The following is a 16,762-nucleotide window of genomic DNA, read 5'->3' as shown; positions in this document are numbered from 1 at the left end:
ACACCCTACTTTGCTGTTGGTCTAGTGGCATGAGGTGCCCATAATGGCCAGATGGCATGCACAGTTACGAGTTTATAATAACTACTGGCATATCCACTGATCTTAGGAATTTAGATATTAAAAACAGCAAGCTCAAGTTGCAATAACGGGAATCAAAAAATTTGCTGGTGGATTTTTAAGGGTAATCATGAGAGAAGCCCGTTCTATTTATACCCCATGGTTCCTAAATCCACACACCCTGGCTGTAGGTAAAATGACATCGTGTACTGATTGCTAATTCAGAGCATATACCACACACACCCTGAGGACATTTTCCCAGCCCTGCACAGTTTGTCAAGCAGCTCAAGCCCTGTGCCTTCAAAAGGCCATGCCAGTGTTGTGCCAGCTGCTTCAGGATGGTGGGAATCATGGCAAGACAAACGAATTCTGAGAGCATGAGCCTACTGCCACATTATATTTACTGTAATATTATTTTCTGGGTTAAAAGCAATGTCAGTGTAGAATAAGCAGACAGTGAATAAGGCATTCTGTAAGTCCACAGACGGTGGTTTTAGTAGAAGCATTGCAGGTAGGGAAGGCAAATCTATGTATATCCTGCATAAATGTTTGTTTCAGTAAGAACAAATCACCGCCACCCGGCAGTTGGCCCTTCCAGGGAATGGGCCGTATTGGGGAAATCGGTATTGATCTTTGCTTTTGGCAGTTTGGTCACTCAGTAGAGGCTATCGACAACAGCCCTGGGCAGTGCACAGTCTTTACCCCTGCTGCTATGGCCATTTTGATCATAAGCACATTGGACAGGGAAAGAAGTGGCTGGAGAAAGAGACTGACATCCACACGTAGGGACACCTTGTCCCTATGATTACTCAAAGTCTTCTCTGCTATGGTAGCCTTTTGGTAAACATTAATATGGAACCCAAATATACTCATATTGTATGCCAATTGGAGAGTTTTATCCACACGTCACTTCTTCAGATATCCCTGTAAATAATTTTCCAACTTTTGTGCCTACCACCTCTGTGACCATCTAGTTAAACTGTTAACCATTGCCTGCAAAACAGTGTAGATTCTAACCTCCAAGCAAAATGAATGACAAGTGGCACTGTTCAAAGTGCTTTCCACTGTAGCATTTCCTTCACTGCCATTCTTTAGTGTCACCCCTGAGTGGTGCTGCAGTGCTGCAGCTACCCACTTTCAACTGTCACCAGAATATAATGTAGAACCATTTGTAGAAAGAAAGAATCTTTGTTTTTGCCTGGTGATAGCGGGTGATAGGGGACTCAACCGTGTAGCTATATGTACTGATTGAGGGAAATGAAGTCTTGTAACCGGAGCAGGAACCACAGGAATCTGAGACATCTGCCTGTACCAACTGCTTGTGCCTTCAAGACCTGCTCCAACCCTATCTTGTGTAGACCACTTCTACTTAATTATAAAGTACTGTTGTTCACATCCAAATTGATAATTTGATGAGCCAGAAAACACAGATTTTATGATGAGAAACTTAGGTCATGTGGTAACTTGGTGGTTATTTATTAAACATTCAGTCTCTTCTAGGACCCAGGAGCAAGCCACAAGACTTTTCTCAAAAGGAAAATATCCATCACAGAAGACAACATGGTTTTACTCCAAAATTCAAAAGGTCTGCAGGGTCATCTATCTATAGGGGCCGGCCAAAGACTCCACACAGCATTCATCTCTGTTGTGGATGCTTCGCCACCATTGGATCTGTAGGGTTATGGTTATGTGGCTCAAGGGGCAGAACGGCTTGAACAGCAGACTAGACCTGTTGCAGAGCCTTCTCTCGTTCTGCACCCAACTCAAAACTGGCAGTCTGAATAGGTCACTCGGTAAATGGATCCAAGCAGAATGACTAAATGAACTATATAAATTGCCTCAAAATCCAAAGAGGAGTTCTAAGTTTTATGTCTTTTTCTAGTGGCCAGAGCCACTTGTCCTTTACTTTGTGGGGAACATCTCAATATATCCCAGACTACAGAACCCCTAGAAATTTTGCTGAGTCTGCGAGCTCCTGAATTTTCACTGGTCTGCAAGCCTGGAATTTTGTGCTTTTACCACCTGGAATTAGTTTTCTTAAGATACACAAGAATATTTGCTACTTCCTGCTCATAAGTTCCAATCAGCCTGATATCCTCAATGCAGGGGACCAGAATAGTGTCCTGTGGAATTGCAAGACAATCAAGGTTTCTGAGGACTGGATTATAATAAAGGTCTGAGGTAAGGTAACATAGTGAAAGTGTATTTCTGCTCCTACAATATGAAAGAAAACTTTTTTTCTGATTGTTTTTACTAACAAGTTTGGAAAAAAAAGCATCCACTAGATGAATAGCTGCATACCAGATATCAGGGGCTATGTTGATTTGCTCCAGTAAAAATCCACATCTGGTCACTAGATTCAACTGAAGCTACTACCTGATTAAGTTTATGTGAATCCACTGTCATTTCCAAGATTCATCTTATGTTTGCACAGCCAGGTAGACAGGTTGAATGGGTAAAGTGGTAGGGACCAGTAACTCTCCATATTTCAAATCTTTGATGTGGTATTACTTTTGGTTTACTATTCTGCAGACAGAGTCCTTTCCTACAAGAATATCTGTCACTCCACAGATGAAGGAACTAATATAGGAAATGTGGGTATACCTCTTCTAACTACGCATTCCAGAACTAGGAAAACAGCCCTAGGCTTGGAGATCTCATGGGCCTACAGCAAGGCAGACATAAGCGAAAACTTAATTGCTTGAGCTCCATAAGTCCCTACTTTGACTATTGGAGCACAGTGACATTTGGATCTCCAGGAATGAGCATCAGTTCAGAGTCAGTTTCTATTAATCCCTGGAAAGCTTGGCTAGTTCCCTTTCTCCTGTGCACAGTCATCCTGGTAAGTGGACGTAAGTCCCTTTGGGAAATGCTGGGAGAAAGATTTACGGCATAAGTTTTTATTATCGTAGCAGAGCCTCTACTCAGAGTGATCTAGTGTAGTAGTTTTCTACAGCTGCTATAATAAATTAGCACAAATATTGTGGCTTGAAACAACACAAAGTTATTATCTTACAATTTTGGAAGGTCTCCTTGGACTAAAATTAAGGTGTACAAAGGGCTACACTCCTTTCTGGAGGCTCTAGGGGATTGTCTGTTTTCTTGACTTTTTCAGCTTCTAGAGGCTACTTACATTGGCTCATTGCCTTCTTATGACTTCAAAACCAGCAGTGGCCAGCAGAGTCTTTCTCACAATACCGTCTTTTTGGCTCTGACTCTGTTGCTTCACTCTTCCTTTTTTAAGGGCCCTTGTGATTATACTGGACGGACCCAGATAGTTCAGGCAAATCGTCTAACTTTGAGATCAGCCAATTTGAGCACTTTATTTCCATCTGCAAACTTAGTTTCCCCTTTGCCATGTAACATGACATGTTCACAGGTTCTGGGAATGAGGATGTAGACATCTTTGGGAGGCCATTATTCTGCCTACCGCATCTTTTAAAAGGGGCTCTACATCTGTTATTTGACTCAAGTGTGGAAATTTGTTGAGGAAAATTGACGATTGTAATGATTCATGTCAGACCTCTGTCAGCAGATCAACTTTCATTTTCTATTTGTTTGTTTTGCTTACACAAATCAAATAAGACTTTCATAGGTGGTTCATTATGGTCCTATGGATCCTATGATAAATTAGTCCCTACCGAAGATCTCCTTACGTCAAATCATTCCAATTACTTCTTGGACCTTGTCACTCCGGGATCTCATCACCCACTGAATTCAGGGAGCTCATTTCTATGGTAGCATGTCTTATTTTCTTTTCAGAGAACTGTCACTACAGAGCCTTTTAAGGATGCTGATACTGCCTCCAGCAATTTATTTCTCAAAGCCTTGATGAAATGTATGTACTCTGGACCCTCCCAGGTGATAACTAGCAGGTGGGTAAGCAGGTCATTCATAATAAAACTACTGCAGCATTCATATCTCCACAAGCCTTTGGAGGCTCTTCTCTAGTGCAGTGGTTCTCATCTGGAGCATATTTTGCTTCCCCAGGGGACATTTGGCAATGTCTGGAGGCATTTTTGGATATCATAACTTGGGGGAGGTGCTACTGACATATAGTAGTTAAGGATTCTGCTAAGCATCTACAGTCCACAGTCCCCACCCCCAACTCCCAACAAAGAATGATCTGACCCAAAATGTCAATAGTGCCAGAATTGAAAATGCTGCTCTGCAGTATGTCAAGGGAGTTTTGATGTATTAACTTCATTAACTCTAGGCCACTATTGGGCCCAGATTTTAATCAATAAATCAAGAAACTGCTAGAGTTATTCCCAGTTACTTGAACTGGTACATTGAATTTATAATCTCTAGTTAATGCATCCATATTAATAAATTCAGTCTAATCCAATATTATATTCCTCTTGCCTGGTCTACCACTGTTAAGAGCTCTTATCATCCATATTTTCTAAGTTTCTGCCGATATCAGCCAGCAAAATTTTACACTTAATACCTGTTCATCCAGGGTATACTGGGTTTTGAGTCATATTACAGGTCTAGAATCAGTAGAGTTGATGAGTGGGTGGGTGGCTGGGGGTTTCCTTAAAGATCAGCATTCACTTTAAGAAAACTATCTCTGGAGTAGTCATTGTAGGTTCTGTGCACAAGAAAAGTCTTACCCTCTTACACAAGGAAGGAAAGCCTGCTTATCCTGGCAAGGAAAGCCCAGGGGAATGTGGAGGTTACAGGTCCTTACCTTAATAGAAATCTGACCAGATATCCTCTTCCCAATTTTTAAGTTCCTGCTCTTTCCCAAGCAATGCCCTAAATTTAACATGAGAGACCCTATGTGAAGGAAAATTCAAAATACGCTGTAATTCAGCCACACACAGGATAAGACTTGGATTTGGTTTTCTAGAAATTTCAACTCTGAAGCTGCAGGTGATATGGTGTCTTTCAGGACAGTCTGAGAAGTTTTCCGATTATTTGCCCAGCCTTGAGTTGGAGTTTTAGAGCCCTAAGTGCATTCTTCTTCCCCCACTCCAAGTTCTCCATTACATTTAGAAGCAATCAATCCATCCCACAGTTTTTATACACATTATTTCACTATAATGTTCTATTGCAGCACCTTACAGCCTTGAACTCTATAAGTACTTGACTCCAGATGGCTACAGTGATAATTTAAGTAACTATTTTACTACTGCCTTCCATAAACTACCATTGGCTCATTACCACTGAAAATAAAAGTTATTAATATCTTTATATCTAATCGGGCCAAAGAACTCATACAAGTGCCCCATCCATATGTTTCTGTGTGCCTGAGACTACTTTTAATTCCAAAAGTTGCATAAGTTTGGGGTTGATTGGGACAACAGAGCCATACAAAGTCTTATGAAAATAAGTATTATTATAAGTATTATAATAAAGAATTAGAGCTTACACAAATTGGGGGGATCCAGGGGATTTGAAATATCTGGAGTGCTGAGGCTGGAAGTGAAAATTTCTTTTCCAGAAACTGTGTCACTGTGACATCTGGAAAAGCACTGGGACAGAGACAGCTGCCTCTTGTGGGGAAGTCTGTGAACCACTTCAACGTGAAAGTAGGAACTTGTGAAGTCTACAAGCCTGACACATAGGACTGCCATGATCTTCCAATATAATGGATTCTGCTTCTCTCCTGCTTTCCAAATCTCATGCAAGTTCTTTCACTGGAAAATTCTAACCCAGAAACTTACAGGGAAGGGAATTCTGGGTATTGTAGTTCTCAGCTTTAAAAGGGACTGGCAGTGATGGCACCAAGTTGATGACGACAAATGTAGCATGCTCATCAATTTTATAATTACTTGTGAATTTCCATTGTCAAACTGCCACATGTCATGACCCTCAAGTTTCAGTACTTGGCCTGTTTGACTTCAATCTGCTTTTGAATACTCTTCCTTTTGTAGTGGATTAACTCTTAAAAGTAATGCTAAGCATTTGATCTTAGGACGTTTTAATTTTGCTTGTCAGAACATTACACTGGCTCGGGGGACAATGTTTCTGGACTGAACTAGTTGGGTTATATGTTTGAACTTGGTTTTGGCTTTGATATCCTTTGGGCTTTTGGAAACCAAGTATCCGTGGCAGCTGCAGGTAGGAGCCCCCTACTTTTCCTTTGTTTTGTGGTCCACCACTCACACAGATTTTATTTATAGTTCAAACATCACTTCCTTGGAGAAGCTTCACCTGACTTCCTACAGATCTAATCTATGCTATCTGATCAGGTTGGCTACATTCTCATAGCAGTACTATGTAGTGTTTACAGCACTTATTATAATGTGTAATTATTTGATAAAAGTCTCTAACTCTCACTAAATTGTAAGTCCCAGGAGTACAGAAACTATAACTGTTTGCTTACAATTACATTCTTTTGCTTACCATTACATCACAGTGCCTGACACATAATAGGTGTTTGGTAAATATTTAATGAATGTGTCATTTGATAGTAGTATACTATCCCTTGCAAAGATGACAGCATGATATAAAGAAAGGAGAGCTAATAGACCATCAGTAGAGCTCTGTTCTTGTTTCACCTCTGTTGCTAACCTGTTAGATGACCTTGGGCAGGTGCCTTAAACTTCCCAACTTTCAGTTTACTCATCTGTAAAATGAAGCAGTAGAACCAAAGACAAAGTCCATAACAGTTCTGAGTCTATAACTTCTTTGTATGGCTGAATGTTATATATAGGATTTTCTTAAAATGGAATGTACCATCATATGCTTACATTGAATATGGGAAATGTGGAAGATGGAGGATATCAATTCCAAGTTTTTAGCTTGAGCAACTGGTGTTTTTTATATAAACAATAACAATCAAAGTCCACAGCATGCATGAGGCAGGAATCTTTCTTTGGATTCAGGATTAACAAAGTCTCCCTTATTTTTATCCATTTGGACAGTTTCGTGGCTTGCTCTCACAATACCATTTTTCCTGGAAGGTAGCAGGATGTTTTAGTAGCTAAGGGCTGGGGATTGGGAATCATAGAGATCTGGTTTTTAATCCTGATTCTTCATTTGCTGGTCTCCTGATGTTGATGAAATGACATCACCCCTGTGAGCCCGAGATTCCCCTTCTATAAAATGAGAGTAAGAATGACTACCTATAGAATTAGTATGAGGATGAGATCAGGTCATATTTGTGCATATCCAAGCCCAGTTGCTGGAATATGAGAAGCACTCAAAAAATTCAATGGAGTTTACAAATGTAGAAATTGAGGCAACAGGGCACGTGTGTGTATGTGGGTATGTGTGTGTATGCTGCCTAAGCATATGCAAATAGAGCACCTGTTTCTCAGTTCTGCAAGGATCTCAAGTTTGTCTGGCCATCATGTGAAAACAGAAGGGAATAAAGCATGAAATGGGATCACCCAAAAAAGAAGTCACGTGAATACAAATAGTAAGCACATAAGTGGTATCAATAGTTCTCAGTATCTAAAAGGACCCTGAGCACTAAGAATATTGAGTACTTTGGTTTTTATTCCTTTAATCTTCTTTAATGTCTACCTTGGAACTGCATTGAGCACAATGAACAGCATTTTTATACTATCAGACTTTCAAAAAATTAATTAAAATGCAATAAAATTTTCAATTAACCAAAGTGCTCAGAGAAGGATTTTAGTTAACTGAGAAAGAACTCTAACATCCATTTTTCCCACTCTTGAACTTGAAAATCTTTGGAGAAAAAGGTTTTAAAAGTTTTTAGCCATAGTCTATAAAATATTTACATTCTTGGGAATTTTTTGGTTGATATCTAAGGATGCCTGTGTTATCACTGATTATCAGTGATTTATTTAATCTACATATATTTTCTGAGTGTTTAATAGAATTTACAAGATGCTTGCAGTGCAAAGACAGAAGATATAGTTTCTTTTCTCAAAATTTTCACAGCCTAGTGTTATGAATAATAAACTTATAAGAAATGACTAAATGTAACCCCAACGTGATTGTTTTAATCATCATTGTTGTTATTTAATTATAGAAGCTTTCCTTGTTCAAAATACAATAAAACAGGTTAGGTTCTAAAAGGCTATTTCTCAGTCCATTTGCTTATAACTCTAAAGTGTTGGAAGGGGATTTCTCATGTATTTTCTTGACACAATCCCAACTGAACTGAAGTGTGATTTATCCCTTAAAACTTGATTCAAATTTTTTTCTTTTTGATGGATGTGCTTTCAGGTAACATTTTCCAAAGTAGATTAATTTCATCTACATTAAACATTAGCAGATGCTGTTAACCAGCTCCCTCCCCAGACACACACATACTGATGTTCTCCAGGGCAGACACAGATACCCTAGTGTCTGTTCGCTTCTTTGTCACTCCTTTGATGTCAAGCAGACTCCAATAGGCCTTGAACCATTGCACATTCAAGAGCTGCACTAAAATGCTCGATAGCATTTTAACCTTGCTTAGTCTTTAGTGCTTTAATAAACTGTGAACCTTCTTCTGAGGGAATATTAAGCTAGTGGGCTTCCAGCATGGATGCCAATTCTATAGCCCCACATAAAAGGTTATCCATTTTGCTCATAACATTTCCTCATGTCTTGTTGAAGCACTGTACTAATTATCTCTATCATGGTTTAATCTTTGTCCTTCAGAGTCTTTCCTTCTCACCATACTGCAAATTAATTTATTTGTAATATTCATAATTTTCTGACCACTCTCTGATTTTAAATATGACCTCTCTTTTTTCTATTATACATATATACCTCTTACTACTAGCATTTCCCACATGGTAACTATGGTAATATAGGACAATTATCTGGAAGCATTAAAGAGCCCCTTGTGTTTCTGGTCAGGAATTTAAGGTGATTTCAATTAGCTTGGTTGAATGTTTTCCCCTAGGCACCCCAAGCCAAATGCAGATGTGAAATAGTGGAGATTTGGATTTAGCCAGGGTTGTCGTTTTGCCTGCAGGTAAGATAAAGAGGGAGATGAGTAAGGAATTGAGTATGTGCAAGTATATTGACCTTGGAATTTTTAAGCTGCATAGGAAGCAAGAAAGGATATTGAAGCATTTAGGTGTTGACCAAAAAGGAAGAGGCTGAAGCACAAAATATGATTCAAAGAATTGACTAGAGCCAAAGTGAGAACAGCTGCCTGGAAGACTTAGACCCGAGTAACCTTGGATGTGAGCTCCATTAGGCCTTTATAACAAGCAGGTTTTTAAAGGCAAAAAAGGGGGACAGGGAGTGGGCTGATATCAAAGTTGTCTGTCAGGAATTCTCATTGATTTATAGAAATAACACTGATTAGTGATTGGCTAAACATTCTTAAACTATATAGTGTATAGTGTCCACTGCCATGTTATTAGGTTAAGTGATAGCTACTTGTGGCAATAGAAAGTAGTTTCAAGAGATGAATACATGTTCAAAGGGGGGAAGTAAGATGTGTTTGCTGTCTCATTTTAATGCCTCTCTGGGCCTGATAATTTGAAAGGGCTTGCCATTCTCAGATAAAAGTTCTTTTCTTTCCTCATTTCCTCCTTTTGATCAAAAATCTTTCTTCTTGAAAGCACTGATGATCAAAATCTGAGTGTCAAGGTGCCCTGACAGTCCTGTCCCACGCTGGGGGTGGGAGGGTGGTGCAGAGTGTGGGGGAGAAAAGGAGACATCTCAGTGAGGAATTTTTAAGAGCACCCAAAAGCCAAATTGGGATGGCATCACAAAGTGGCAAAAAAAAAAAAAAAATGAGATCTCAGTCAAATCATTGATTTACAGCTGCTGTCTCTTGTTGAATCATCTCTAGTCTTCAGAGTACCATGCATTTACTTCTCAGAAGAAGTAAAACAATGAGAAATACATCACATTTTAATAATTTGAATAGTAGAAATATAATGCACAGAAGAATTATAGTAAAAAAAAGAATTTATATGCCAGAACGACGAAGGGAACCTCTTCCATTAGGGAGTCAACTGAAAATGTCAGGAAGAAAATTAAATCCTGGTTCTTCTGTAGGGATTTGTTATAGCCAAGTGGCTTTTCTAATTTTTCCTAGATGAGTTTCTACATCATGGGAAGTATTTATGTATACACAACAAGAGGTATTTACCACCACACACGCATCCCTGCTCAGCTAATATGTAATCTAAAGCAATGTGATTGCCCAGTATAAACTTAGCCAGTGAATTAATAGCTTGCCAAGCCGTGAAAAAGCTAGCTGCTTCACCAGCAACATTGCCTAAGGTTTCAGAAAGATTTCTAATCATGTGTTCATGGGAAGCAATACCCCACCAAGGAAAAAGTGTTCTCCCAAAAAAAGTGCATGGAGCTATCTTCTCGATAGCTGGGCAGATAATTAGCAGGTTTTCCCCACATAGAATCTCTATCTAAAGCAGATCAGTGGTCACACCTAGAAGTTTGAATGGTGACCAAATATCCTAAAAGACATTGCCCTTCATCATTCCATGCCCTCAGACATTTATAGGCCCATGGATAGTGATCTCCTCCACAGACAAAAATCAATTCTGGTGGAGAACGTAAGTGTGCTATAATTTGAGCGCATCAGCTTTTGGGCATCTTTAAACCATTGGTCAGAAATAATAGAGCAAGAGGGTGGGTTGAATTCTGACAGCAGGAGGGATTTTTTTTTTGACTATCTGGCAGCATCATGGTTTTTACACTGTCATTTTGGAGTGAGACAGAAGTTAATTTGACAGTAAATTCAATAGAAACATAGGCCAGGCAGGTTAGGATGAGTCAGACCAGATAAATAGGTTTTGCTTTATGTAACCCCTGAGTTATGTTATGAGTGCAATCAGGAATACTGGTGATGCAATGGTCACTGCGGCCAAAAGCAGTTTGTGGTTTAGGGTGACAAACCTAGCATCTTGTCAAATTTCCAGCAGTGGCAATGGTTTGTGAGATTCGGATCAGAGAATTATCCCTCCCTGCTATAATTGAATTAATTAGGGACAGTAAAAACAGAAACCTGATCATAGGCATTCTGCTAAGGTATACATACACAAGGTATATACAAATAGGACTAGTATGATATATCTTAAGAGAATATATGTGTGTGTGTTTACATATATATATGACAATTTTACCAAAACTACCAAGCAAGGATCCCTAAAATATGAAGGAGGCCTAAAAGCATAAGTATTCCAGTCAACAGAGAAAAGAGACAGTATATTTCAGGGGTGGTAAGCATTGGGTAAGCACTGGTTATACAGGCCTGGCCTGGTATTTTGGGTAGAAGCAGACCACAATAGATACCAGCTACTTGTTGTCCTGGTCAGGAAGATTATAGATCATCTTTAATTGAAGATCTCCAGTGATGGAAGATGTCCATTCTGGTAGGGCTGCCTTTTGTAAATGAGAAAAATGAGTCCATGAGTCAATACCCTTAAATTTAGCAGCACAGGGATTGTTCAATAATACTTGATAGGGTCCCTTCCAGTGGGGTTGGAGGGAATCTTTTATTTGATACTGTTTCTGGTAAATGAAAACTCCAAGTTATAGACCATGATTTTTTTTTTGAGACAAAGTCTCGTACTATTGCCTGGGCTAGAGTGCCATGGTGGCAGCCTAGCTCACAGCAACCTGAAACTCCTGGGCTCAAGCAATCCTCCTGCCTCAGCCTCCCAAGTAGCTGGGACTACAGGCATGCACCACCACGTCCGGTTAAATTTTCTATTTTTAGTAGTGATGGGGTCTCACTCTTGTTCAGGCTGGTCGCGAACTCCTGACCTCAAGCAATACTCCCACCTCCACCTCCCAGAGTGCTAGGATTACAGGCAGGAGCCACCTTGTCTGGATTATAGGCCATGATTTTTGACAACTTCATATTTCAGGAGCTTGCTGTGAAATGAATTCTTTATTAATTTGGAGTTCTTGGTGATAAGTTTTATAAGACCTTGGCAATAATGGAAGCTATCACCTTTAAGAAGAGCAGGATTCATAAGCTCCTTCATCTAGTCTCGTGGACCTTTCTGTTATTATTTCAAAGGGAGAGAGCTGATGTTTTCCAAACAGGGTGGATTGCAGGTTGAGCAGAACCAGTGGGAAAGCCTTTGGTCAGGGAAGGTAAAAAATTTCTGTTAGCTTTGCCAATTGAGTTTTTATTAAACCATTTGTGTGTTCCACTGTCTAGAGGATTGAGGATGATAGACAGAATGGAAATGTTGGAATACAGGCCAAATTTTACAAGTGGATCAAATTACTTGACTGGTAAAGTGTGTCCCTTTTTACTAGTGGCTAAGGAACTTAGATGGAACTTCTCATGAATAAATTATCTTTTCTAGTAATAATTTACTTACTACTTGGGCTGTGGCTCATCAACATGGAAATGCTTCAACCCAATGAGAGAACATACAAATTAGCACCATAACAGATGTACAACCCTGAGATGGAGGCAGCTGGATAAAGTCCAATTGCCATATTCTCAAAGAGTCCTAAATGTAAAGGAAAATGTTCCTGTGACCCATGAAGTGGTTTTCCAGGATTATCTTTGAGACAAATAGTATAGCAAGAATAAAACTTTTGTGCAATAGTAGGAGATGGTATCCAATGATATTGCTTTCCCATGCCATTATTTTGTCTGGATTCCAATGAGTCAGCTCATGAACATACTGTAGAAAAAACGGTGATAAAAACCCTAAGGAAAGGTTTGCTCTATTTTTAGGTCCATACCATAAGCCTGTTTCTGGGGAAAACTTGCTTCTTTTTCTTTCCAGAGATCTATCTCCTTCTTGAGAGCTCTCATTTGTGCTTTTTCTACTGAAGTTTTAAAAGGGTAATAAGTCTGTAAGGTCATTTCAAGACATTCTTTGTCTGATGTAATCTTCAGGGCTACATTCTTAGCTGCAGCATCAACGAAATGGTTGCTCTTGTTCTCCAAATTATCTAATTTTGATGACCAGGAATTTTAATAATGGTAAAAGATTTGGGTTTTTGGATTGCCTCTAAGAGGTCAGAGACTTGTTGACCATTTTTGATGGGTTGAAAAAGGTCAGAAACCCACTTTGCTTCCAAAGCATTCCAAAATCATAAGCTACTCCAAATGCATATCTTCTGTCAGTGTAAATGTTAGCTGTTTTGTCTTTTGCCAGTTGACAAGCATGAATTATGGCAATCAATTCTGCCTGCTGAGCTGATTCTACATCTGGAAGAGGGTTATCTTCTATAACCTCAGTTAGAGACACTATGGCATAATCAGTCCTATAATTGTCAAGTTCACCTTTCAAATAAGAACCATCAGTGGGACAGAGCAGGGACAACCTGGAAAGTGGGCAGCCAAATCTGGCCTATGTGGATACAGTTCCTGCTCAAACCTGGACAGAGGAGAGCCCAAGGCAAGGGTGATCAGCACACGACCTACTAAGGAGAAATTTTGAAACAAGGGGGAAAAATTTAACAGAATCAAGAGTAATGAATCCATGTACAGTTTGAGGTTTGCTTTATATCACAAATGAGTGCCATATTTGTCACGTAGGTTTCAAGACTTTATAAGAATTATTCTCAGATGGTATACTTCAACTTAGAACTGGAATGATACTTTCTGGGAACAACACAATTTATTTTCATTGTATAAAAATTTACATTGACAGATTTGAGGATTTGCCAAAGTCACATTGTAACCCATTTAACATACACAAAAAGCTAGCCCCCCAAATTTGCATGTAATTAACTTAGATGATGCCACTTTTCTGAATGTGAAATCTGGAAGACAGCTTTTACCTGGTTGGAAGCTTTGTCTAAAATGTATGCAGATAATCAGTGGAACTGTGGATGTTGATTCTGAAGACCAGCAGAGAAGAAAACCTGAATCAGATGGAAGAACCGCTAAAAGCTTTGAGGTCATAACAATTTACAAATCCAGGAAAGCAAACTGCATTTGCTCCAGAAACTGGTAAAAGAGAAAAAAGAAGGCTTACAAAAAATGCAACCATTGGTTCAGAGAGACAAGTGGTACTGGCAAAGCCAGGGTCTCCTGATTTTCAGTGGGATGGATCTCTGGGACTGCTTTGATGAAGACTGCTTAGGATGTTTCTGTGCTTGTCCTGCATGTGGTGCTACCAAATGTGCAGCTAAATGAGCTGTGACTGCAACTGGCTGTATAACGAGCAAATCAAAATTGAAGGAGGATAAATAATTCATAACATACATGCTGAATAATTTGAGGTATCAAACTATAGGATCTTTAGAGATCCTCTCTCTGTTTCTAAAATTCTGTATTCTAAAATAATCACGTTTTAAGCTTGATTGCCAAAAGACAACGATTTGAAAACCACCTCAATATCCACTCACTATGAACTAATTTTGTATTTGGGTGCTTTAAGATTCATTATTTGATAGAAACTTAGATGGGCTGTTTCTCAGTAGTGAGCAGTAAGCCTGTCTGGGTCAATATAAACAAGTAGGGTGTAGGTAGTCCTCGATTTGCATTGTTTCCAAAGGCAGAAATTTCAGTAACCATGATTTAGTTAGTCAACACCAGTCTCCTAACAGCATAGTTCAAATTTCATTTACCACAGTATATTAACTATGAGTAATTGCATGAAGTACAAACTTCTCTGCTAGTTCTTCAGTCCACAAATCACTATATAAATAGCAGATGTGCTTCATGATCAGTGATCAATCATGTTACTTCTTTCAAATTCTGCCAGGGGTTGGTCCCTGCGCATCTGTTGTTCAATTCACTCACAGCTAGGAGTATAGTTGTATTCTCTTTGTCATCCACTTAACATTTTACAAAAGTGGACAGTCAAAAGAATTGGCCAATGAAGATGAAGGGGAAGCAAAGAAATGAAAATGATAATGCTGGAAGTGAAATTTAAATCAGATATAAATGGAGTTGTAGAAGAAATCACTGATTATGAGAATGTTGACGCTGCTGCTGTTCTAGAGACCCAGAGGAACTTGGTGAAGGCAAACTTATCAACATAAATGAGGAAAGTGGTTGTGACGAAATGGATAACTATGTCCCAGATAAAGTGATGGTGCAAAACTTCACACTGAAGGATATTTAATGTGGATTCAGAAATAAAACACTGAAAGCACACATAATAAAATGGTGGAAGCTGTTCCAAACTTAAAAGGGATATAACGATTTGCCATTGTATAGGAAAGATGTTTACTTGGTATCAAGTTATTTGACCAAAAAAAAAAGCAAAAAGCAAGCACTATCAAACTACTCTTTTTTTTTTTTTTTTTTTGAGACAGAGTCTTGTTCTGTCACTCTGGCTAGAGTGTAGTGGTGTCATCATAGCTTACAGCAACCTCAAACTCCTGGACTCATGCAATCTTCCTGCCTCAGCCTCTAGAGGTAGCTGGGACTACAGGCATGAGCCACCACACCCGGCCAATTTTTTCTATTTTTATTAATAGTAGAGATGTGGTCTGGCTCTTGCTCAGGCTGCTCTCAAACTCCTGAGCTCAAGCAATCCTCCTGCCTCGACCTCCCAGAGTGCTAGGATGACAGGCGTGAGCCACTGCACTTGTCCTCAAACTACTTTTAATTAATATTTACAATGAAATAAAACACTTTGATTCTCAATATTTCTAATGTTTTAAATTAAAACGTACTAAATAAATATTTTTAAACATTTTGCATTTTCTTCTAAATTTATAACTTATAGTAAGAGTTTTTAATATTTTGACAGATTAGTAAAGGTCATGGAATGATTATAATTTTCCCCATTGATTATTATAGTAAGATTGCTTTGCATGGCTGTTTTTATGGTCCCATACTGTTGTGCAAAACGAGGACTGTCCGTAGCTGGGAACAATGCCTACTTCAGGGACAACCGATTTTGATAAAACTGACTAGTTGAGGGTTAAACTATTTTGGAAATAATCTACATGTCTCAGTGCTAAAATATATTTCTCTTCTTCTTACTTATTCTTCAAATAAAGAAATAAATGTTTTAATACTCTAAACCTTTCATTGTTTATACCATACATTCTTAGTCAAAATTTGTTTTGGGAAACTAAAAAATCTTACTGTTTTTGTGTATAAAGCAGAGTATACATACAGTACATAAACGGATACTATATCTGTGGTGTTAAAATTTTGGGGAGTGGTTGGTTAGGATTAAAAGATCTAAAAAGACTCCTTAATGGAATGATAATGAAAAAAAGAGTGGAGAAACACTGGTTAAGACATAGAGTATAAATAATATTCTGGAAATTGATTGAATCTCGATGTTGGAATTTGTATGGGTGCTGTTTGGAGGATGGGGAATGGTATCTTCTCTCTGCTCTTTTTTTTTTCTAGGTTCTTTCTTATTTATTTTATATTTGTACAGTAGCCTTGCTCAGTATGCTATCATTGGATAATAGTTTCTTTTACTCATATTATTGTAGACATAGCCTATTATATGTTACATTTTTTATTTCAAAATATTAAGGGGGTACAAATGCTTTTGTTACATGGATAGCTTTACAATGCTTAAGTCAGGGCTATTCCTGTGGCCATCACTTGAATAGTGTTCATGGTGTTTGTTAGGCAGGTTTTGACCCCTCCCCTCTTTGCACTTTCTTTTTTAAAGACAGCTACCTATCATTTTGTCTAAAAGCTTTTGTCACTAGGACATTGCCACTAAATTAGCTTTTGGTTTTGTTTTCTTTTTCCTAAATACAGTACTTCAGTTTAACAAATGAGCTTTTAACAGTTTGAAATATTTTCGTGGCCACTAAAACTAAATTTACACAGCCAGTTTGAATTGACCATTAAAGGTTTATTTTTATAATTTTTTTTAATTTTAATTTTGCCATCTCTTTAAGATGA

At 38.6% G+C, this 16,762-nt stretch overlaps 1 pseudogene; it reads left to right on the top strand.

The window, feature by feature from the left end:
- Positions 1-13,401: 13,401 nt before the first annotated feature.
- LOC105817914 lies at positions 13,402-14,148 on the top strand (annotated as a pseudogene).
- Positions 14,149-16,762: the final 2,614 nt, after the last annotated feature.

The sequence above is a fragment of the Propithecus coquereli genome, unplaced genomic scaffold (assembly GCF_000956105.1).
Source record: "Propithecus coquereli isolate 6110/MARCELLA unplaced genomic scaffold, Pcoq_1.0 Scaffold427, whole genome shotgun sequence".
Classification (NCBI taxonomy): Eukaryota; Metazoa; Chordata; class Mammalia; order Primates; family Indriidae; genus Propithecus; species Propithecus coquereli.
Note: the sequence above shows the minus strand (reverse complement) of the source record. Positions and strands in the feature narration are given on the sequence as shown.